The 7,801-nt window shown below is 58.4% G+C and overlaps 1 long non-coding RNA gene across 1 annotated transcript; it reads right to left on the minus strand.

Annotated features, from left to right (window-relative positions):
- Positions 1-3,880: 3,880 nt before the first annotated feature.
- On the minus strand, positions 3,881-4,504 carry LOC116839579 (uncharacterized). The gene is made up of 4 exons (XR_004377186.2): positions 4,368-4,504; positions 4,198-4,278; positions 4,013-4,060; positions 3,881-3,931 (listed from the first exon to the last, which is right to left on the minus strand). It is a non-coding gene; the product is annotated as an uncharacterized LOC116839579 (long non-coding RNA).
- Between the last annotated feature and the right edge of the window lie 3,297 nt (positions 4,505-7,801).

Below are 7,801 nucleotides of genomic sequence, written 5' to 3' on the forward strand. Positions count from 1 at the left end.
GAGGGTGGGAAGGGGAGTTACCAGCTGCAGTCTGTCACAACAGAGCAAACTCCCCATTCCGGAGGTATTTCCTTCGCAGGGGTGACTGCAACTGAACTAGAGAGGTAGCTTGGGGGAACAGCACCCGGTTGGAGCAGGAGCCCAGGGTGGGCTGAGCTCTGGCATGGTGCTTAGAGGGGCCAGAGGGTGGCGCTAGGACAGCACTCAAGGAGATCAGCTCTTTTACTGGCAGAATTCCAGGGCTGCCCAGAGGGCGGGGGGGGGCAAGTGGGGCAATTTGCCCCAGGCCCCACAGGGGCCCCCATGAGAATATACTATTCTACAGTATTGCAACTTTTTTTATGGAAGGGGCCCCCAAAATTGCTTTGCCCCAGGCCCCCTGAATCCTCTGAGTGGCCCTGCAAAGTTCAGCCCTTGCATTCCCCTCCCCAGCATCACCAGAAGAACCCAATCAGCAATGCAGTCAAGGGGCTGAGAAGGAGCATGGCCCTGGAGCCAAGAAGAAGGCAAAAGCAACACATTCCCCTGCACCAGCCTGACCGGTTTGGCAGGGTGCTTGGAGCCCGGCCTTGGTGACTGGCTCCATGTATGACCCCAGGGTGGTTTCCTTTCTCTGGTTGCTGCGGTAAAGGCGGAGATGTTAGCAGAGGGCATTTCTGGGGCAGCACTGGGAACGCTGAGGTGTCCTGGCCATGCCTTCTTTTTTCCTGGGCGTGCCTCTTGCACGGATGGTTGGACATGAGGGTAACAGAGCAGCCTTCACCGGGCTCTGTGCCACCTTGGCCAGCTCTTTGTCTGCCTTCAATGCACCGCAGACTTCACAGGTCAGAAAGCTGGGCCCTCAGCGTAGGAGGGGTTTTGCAGGGGGGTGCTTGCTTTTCTCTGCCCTTGCCTCCCCCATGTCACCCCCTGAGAGCCCTCTGGGCAGCCACTGGTGTTACAGCAGCCTGGTATTGAAAGAGTAAGGGATGTTCAGACCCTCAGAGTGGGGAATGCAGGGGAGGTGCTTTTCATTAGCTCCTGGTGTAATCCAGCTCATGGCCCTGCAGCCTGGGGGGTGAAGAAGAGAGGCTGTGGCCTAATTAACTGCATTAGAGGGCCAGTTCTTCCACTGATGTAAACAATTAACACCCATTAACACCCCCAGCCCCAGCAAGTTACACTAGGATCTGGCCCAGAGAGTCCAGGGGCAAGAGGCTGGTTTATTCAGCCAGATATTCCAACCACACCCCACTAGCACCTGTGTTTTCACCCAAAGCACCCTATCGGTTCTGGCTCGCTCCACATCAGGCCTGCGGCCGCACCTGAATACATAGGGATTGTGTGACTGGTGGGGACAGACCACACAGGGGAGAGACAGGTTTATATACACAGCTCTTTCGATGGAAAGATTTGTCCCACGTCCTAGCTCCACAGTTAGGGAGACCAGATCGAAAGTGTGAAAAATTAGGATAGGAGGTGGGCGTAATAGGTGCCAAAACCCCAAATTATCAGGACTGTCCCTATAAAATCAGGACATCTGGTCACCCTATCCACACTGCATGTCAAAAACTGGACTCAGGATGGGTCACTTACAGTACACAAAACCGTCGCTTTACTGAAGCCACTAACTTAATGCTGGCTATGTCTACGTGCCAGGAGGTGATGCTCTGTTGTCTGTGCATATGGAGTTAGCTATCTCTTTTCTATGGCTCTCCTGTCATGCTGAACATCTCTCAAGATGGGCTGAACCAAATCCTGGAGCCAGCTCCCAATACCATGATGTGAACCCCTCCCTCTGGGCTAGGTAGGGATCATGACTGGAACACGCTGGGAAGCACGATTCCAGGGCAGTTCATGTCCCTCCACTTGGCTGGCTAAAGCATCTTCTGTAAACTGGTTTCCAAACTCCTCTGCAACAGGACCAGGCGGAAAACGCTCCTCTGCAACAGGAGGAAAATGCTTTGGGATCCTCCAGAGGAGATGTGCTTTCCCAGGAAAAACAACCCTAGGAACACACCCACCATAAAGTGAGACATTAGGAGAATGTTGTGTCCCTCGCACTGTGCCGGCTGCTGCTGAGAGTCAGCGATGGAGAATCCTCTTGTCCCATTGCTTTATCATTCTGCCTGGGAGGCTCTTGTAGCTAAGGCATGAGCCTGACAAGCAGAAGCTGTGGGTCCAATTCCGAGCTCTGCAACCAACTCCCTGCAGAGCTTATGGCAGGGAGGAAGGCCGGAAAGGGTTTATTTTTAATGCAGTGAAGCTCCTAGGGTCATATAACCAAGCCACAGAAGCTGGGAGTAGAACCCCTGAGTCCTGGCTCCAGTCCCCTCCTCCAACCATTAGTCTCTTCTGACTTCACACCTAGTCAGCAGCTCTCCCAGGCAGAGCTTACCACCACTTTACATCACCCCCACCCCACCACCCCACCACCACCACAGAACCTGGGGAGCGCTGGACTCTCTAAGGGGCTGATAGACTCATGCTAGCAAGCCTAGGGCCAGCAGGCTAAATATAGAATTGCAGCTCAGGCTCCCAGGCCTAGGGCAGTAGGTGAGTTTACGTGCCCAAGCTGCAACGTCCACATTGCAATGGTTAGCCCTCCTAGCACGAGTCTGTTCACTCCGACCAGGGGGGCTTGCTACCAGCTGCAGCATGGAGACACCCTCCCGTGCGATACAGAACCACCCTGGGCCAACAGGCCGAGTCACACGTGGAGCTTCTGTCTTACCAGCCAGCTTTTGCTGGGAGACTTTTACATCCAACCCAGCCACAACAATTCTGTGCTTTAATTCATTACTAAGGCCGGGAGAAGATTCTAAGCAAGAGAGAGAAAGGGACTCCTCCCCCAGCACAGAGAAGGGAGCTGAGAAAGTGTGCATGGCTGGATGATTTTGTCAAGTTTCTTCTTGCCCAGAGCAAGAATTTAGCTTTGCAGCAAAATCTGGCAATGCCCACCAGTCACCTGTGTCATTAGCCTTCCAGCTGACAGTACAATTCTGTGTGAGTGTGTGAGAGAGAGAATGGTAGTGACAAGTTTGCACATCTTCCAAGCTTCTTCTTCCTGAGCCGCCCTCCAATAGGGAACATCACAGCTCACAACTCTCTGGGCATCCTCTGCATCACATCCCCACCTGCCGCACTGAGTCGTCAGACTCCTTGGCCAACGTTTGCCCATTACTGTCTTGGTACAAGCCAGCCACAGGCACAAGCTGCTCAAGACAGACCCAGGCTCAGCAGGGTGGAGGGTGAGACAGGAGTGGGAAAGCGAAGCGCACGGTGGGTCAGGACTGACGGTTGACCTCACCCTTAGGTACCAGGTGGTCGAGCAGCGTGAGAAGCTGCCTGGTTTGTGCTGCATTGCTCGCTCAGTATTGCCAGCCTGAAGAGCTGCAAAAGGCACAAGTCGGATCCCCCAGGAAGCCAAGAGATGCATTTTTTAAGATGACCACGTTGTGTTTGCTGCTCTGGATTTCTATTGTGAACTCCCCCTGTTCATCCTCAGCATGTGTCTGACACACACTTCATGGTGCCTGCTGTCCCAGATGATTTCAGCCCCCCCGCAGGAGTTCTCACCCCCACCTCTGCCCCCAACCTCCAAGTCAATCCTGTTCCCCCACCCATCGCTCACATCTACTTGCCCTGCCCCACCCCACCCCCCAGNGGGGGAGACACCGTTACCGTGGGGCAGCCGCCCGCCCCTCCCACTGCCAGGGGGACACACCATTTCCGTGGAGCAGCAGCCCGCCCCTCCCACTGCCGGGGGAGACACCGTTACCATGGGGCAGCCGCCCACCCCTCCTACTGCCGGGGGAGACACCGTTACCGTGGGGCAGCTGCCCCCGCCCCACTGCTGGAGGAGACATCGTTACCATGGGGCAGCCGCCTGCCCCTCTCACCTGCCGCTGGCACTCTCCTTCTTCACCTCCTTGCTCTGTTCCTCTGGGGGCTGCGGGGGGGAGCACAGAGAGGTGAGTATGGGACGCACCCCCCCCCTCCCCTTTCCCCCCCCAGGACCCCTGTACGTTACCTGGGCTGCAGGGGCTTCAACCGGTGCCTTTGAGGGTCCTGCCTGGGCCTGGAGGGAACAAAGCCACACCTCAGCGATGTAGGGGGCAGCCCCCATCAGCCCCCCTTCCACCAAGGGCCCCTCTCCAGCCTCCACCACTGGGGAAACTGAGGCACGCCCCTCTCACAAGAACCCCCACCCCTCACCTCCTCCTTCTTGTAGGGCGCCTCCAGCATGGCTTCGATGACGATGTCAAAGTCGTCGGGCGTCATGGTGTCAGCCGGGCTCTGTGGGAGAGAAAAGAGGGGGTTAGCCCCAGGCCAGCCCCTTGGGGCCCCACCCAGGGCACCACAGCCAAGGGCAGTGGGGTACTCACAGGCTCCTGCAGCGGATTCGAAACCCCCGGCTCCATGGAGTGCGCCGGGGGGGGCCCCACCCCAAAGGGCAGGGCAGGCTCAGGGCTCGAGCGGCTCAGACGTGTCCTGCAGAAAGATGGGGCGTGGTGAGCCAGGGGGCCGCGTGGGATGCCATGACCAGCCTGCACACTGCCAGCTGCACCCCCAAGTGCTCTAGCCTGCAGGATCCAGAGCCATCCCCCCAGTGTCAGGCCAGGCCCCAGATGCTGGTGAGCCATTGCTAGTCTAGAGCACTTTACAAGGTACCCCCAGCCCCCTGCAAGCACCATGTATTGAGCCTGGCTCAAGAAAAAGTCTGGTTCCAGACCAGACCGGGGGCTCCAGAACCACGGAGAGGAAATAGCCCATGAGTCACCTTCCCGGCCCCCCCCGCTGCTCTAGCCAAACATTCAGGGGAGACACGACCCCACAGTGCGGGGAACACTCTGGCAGGCACAGCCAGGCACCCCATCTCCAGCATCCCCCCCATGCTACCCTGAGAGCATCACGGCTCTAAGTCCAGGGCCAGGGGCCCAGGCCCTGCTGGAAAATTCTGCTCTAGATCCCCAGGGAGCCAGGCCTGCTCTAGACCCTTCGCAGCCCCAGCCCGGCTCTAGAAACCCGGGGCCAAGGGTCTAGCAGGGCCCCAAGTCCCAGCCCCCTTGGCGGGACCGCAGCTCTAGAACCCTCCTCTCTAGGCCCCGCCCCCAACGTTCCATGCCTGCTGCGAGCCCCGCCCCCAGCGTTCTAAGCCCCCTTGCAAGCCCCGCCCAGCACCGTCCCCAGCGTTCTAAGCCTCCCACGACCCCCCAGCATCAATTCAGCCCCCACCCAGCCGTGCATCTGCCCAACCCAGGCCCACGAGTTCAGCTACCCCAACCTCTACCCTCCTCCTGGGTTCTGTCTCCTCAATCCTCACCCCCGGCCCCGATTAAGGCAACAAGACACTGGCTCTTCCTTCTTTATCCCATTTATATAGTGTGCGGGGGGTGGGGGCTAATCCGTGGCCTCACTCTCAGTGCTGACAGCCCCTGAATGTGCTAGTTGGTCATTGATGGTCTGTCTGTCTCCCCCGCCTCCAAGTCACAGAGGAGCAGAATCAATAAAGGAATTTCACTGTGCATCTGAGTGATGGGTGCACCAACCCACCCTTTCAGGCCCTGTGACAAGCCCCTAGAGACCACGGTGATAGGAGCAGGCAACTTCCAGGTGAGACGGAGAGCTCTCCTGTTAGAGCGACCGCAGCGCACAGGCTAAGCGCTGTGGAGGGCCCAGAACCGGAGCAATGCCAGGGAGATGGGTCTGAATAAAAGTGACTAGGCCGAGTGGACAGGGCCATGAGTGGGATGCTGAAGGTCAGCAGCGAGGTGCCTGGGTACAGCTTTCTGGAGAGGAGGGACCTAGTGGTGCGGGCTCCATGCAGCTGCACAGATCCCTCAGTCTAGCAGCTGAACCCCGTACTTTACCCTGCAGGGACTCCCCTGTTGCTATTTATTTGATGTGGAAGGGGCTCCTCTGACAAATACAGGTCACATTGTGCATTGGAACATTCTGTAGCCAAGGAGAAGTTGGCTGGGACAGGAATTTCTAGAATTGGGCTGCTTCTGCACAGGACGCTCACTCCCCTCCTTGAGCCTGCGCCTCAGCAAGCTGACAGGTGTTTGGCAGAGGGTGGAGGGCCTCCTACACCCTCATTGACACCACAACGTAATCACCCGGCCCCTCCCCACAAATATTCAAGCAGTGCCCGGAAGCAGCAGCATGTCCCCCTTCCTATACGGAGGGGCAGTCAGGCGGCTCTGCGTGGTGCCCCATCCGCAAACACCGCCCCTGCAGCTCCCATTGGCTGTGGCTCCCAGCCAGTGGGAGCTGCGGGGGCAGCACTTCGGGCAGGGGCAGTGTGCAGAGACTCCTGGCTGCCCCTACACATAGGAGCTAGAGGGGGAACATGCTGCTGCTTCCAGAAGCCATGCGGAGTGGGGCAAGGCCCAGATCCTGCTTCCTGGCAGGAACCCAAGGGCCAGATTAAAACACCTGGAGGGCTGGATGTGGCCTGCGGGCTATAGTCTTCCCACCCCCAGTGTGGATCAACCTCTGTGCCTGATCCACAGAGGAGGTGGGCACCATCCCAGCAGGACCAGTTGAGTTCTAAGGCTACATCTACACTGCAGTCAGAGGTGTAACTGCAGCACCTGTAGTTATACCCAAGCTAGCTAGATCGAAGCTGCAGTCCCACCTCTGGCTGAACTGTGGTCAGACCTTAGTTCCCAGACATCAGATTGGAGCACCCCCTATTAAGAGGCGGTTGATCAAAATAATTGTGCATACCTTGTCTGACCTCTTTCTGATCAAAGGCCAGAGACTTCCACCTGGTGATTCCTGCACCTTGGCCTCCAGATTAGTGACACAGAGAAGGGCAGCAGCCTCCGAGAGGGAAGGAGCTGCAGAGCTGGGGCCGGCGTTAGATGTTTTGCCACCCAGGGCAAAAAACAGAACAAAACATTGTTCCGCATCGCCCTCACCCCCAAGCCGACAGTCTAAGAAAAAAGACAGGGAGATGTGGCACCCCCAGCCCGTCCAGATTCTGATTTGGCACCACCGGAAGTTTGCACTGAAGGCAACTGCCCCTATGAGCTGCCCTGCACAGAGCTTAGCAGCCACCAATGCCTCACCTGGCACAGGACTTAGAATCCAAGCCCCAAGGAGTTAGGCACATAATGCCTGTCCCTGGCTTCCGCTACAGAGCCCTACGTCTGTTAGCTTGACGTCTGTAGTGTGTAAGGTCTTGGAAAAAATTTTAAGGGAGAAAGTAGTTAAGGACATTGAGGTCAATGGTAATTGGGACGAATTGCAACATGGGTTTACTAAAGGTAGATCGTGCCAAACCAACCTGATCTCCCCACCCCAGGGAACCTCCCCCGCTTCCTCCCCCTGCCATGGGCTGCCCCCCACCCCAGGGAACCTCCCCCGCTTCCTCCCCCGCCAATGGGCTGCCCCCCACCCCAGGGAACCTCCCCCCGCTTCCCATCCCCGCCAATGGGCTGGGCCCCACCCAGGGAACCTCCCCCCCTTTCCTTCCCCGCCAATGGCGGGCCCACCCCCACCCCAGGGAACCTCCCCCCCTTCCTCCCCGCCAATGGCCCCACCCCCACCCAGGGAACCTCCCCCTTCCTCCCCGCCAATGGCCCACCCCCACCCCAGGGACCTCCCGCTTCCCCCCCGACCATGGCCCCACCCCCCACCCAGGGAACCTCCCCCGCTTCCCCCCCGCCAATGGCCCCCCCCAGGAACCTCCCCCGCTTCCTACCCTGCCAATGGGGCTGCCCCCCACCCCAGGGAACCTCCCCCCCTTCTCCCCTGCCAATGGCCCCCACCCATGAACTCTGCCACCTTCCTGCCCCGCCAATGTGGGCCG

This window comes from Chelonoidis abingdonii, chromosome 11 (assembly GCF_003597395.2).
Source record: "Chelonoidis abingdonii isolate Lonesome George chromosome 11, CheloAbing_2.0, whole genome shotgun sequence".
Lineage (NCBI taxonomy): Eukaryota > Metazoa > Chordata > Testudines > Testudinidae > Chelonoidis > Chelonoidis abingdonii.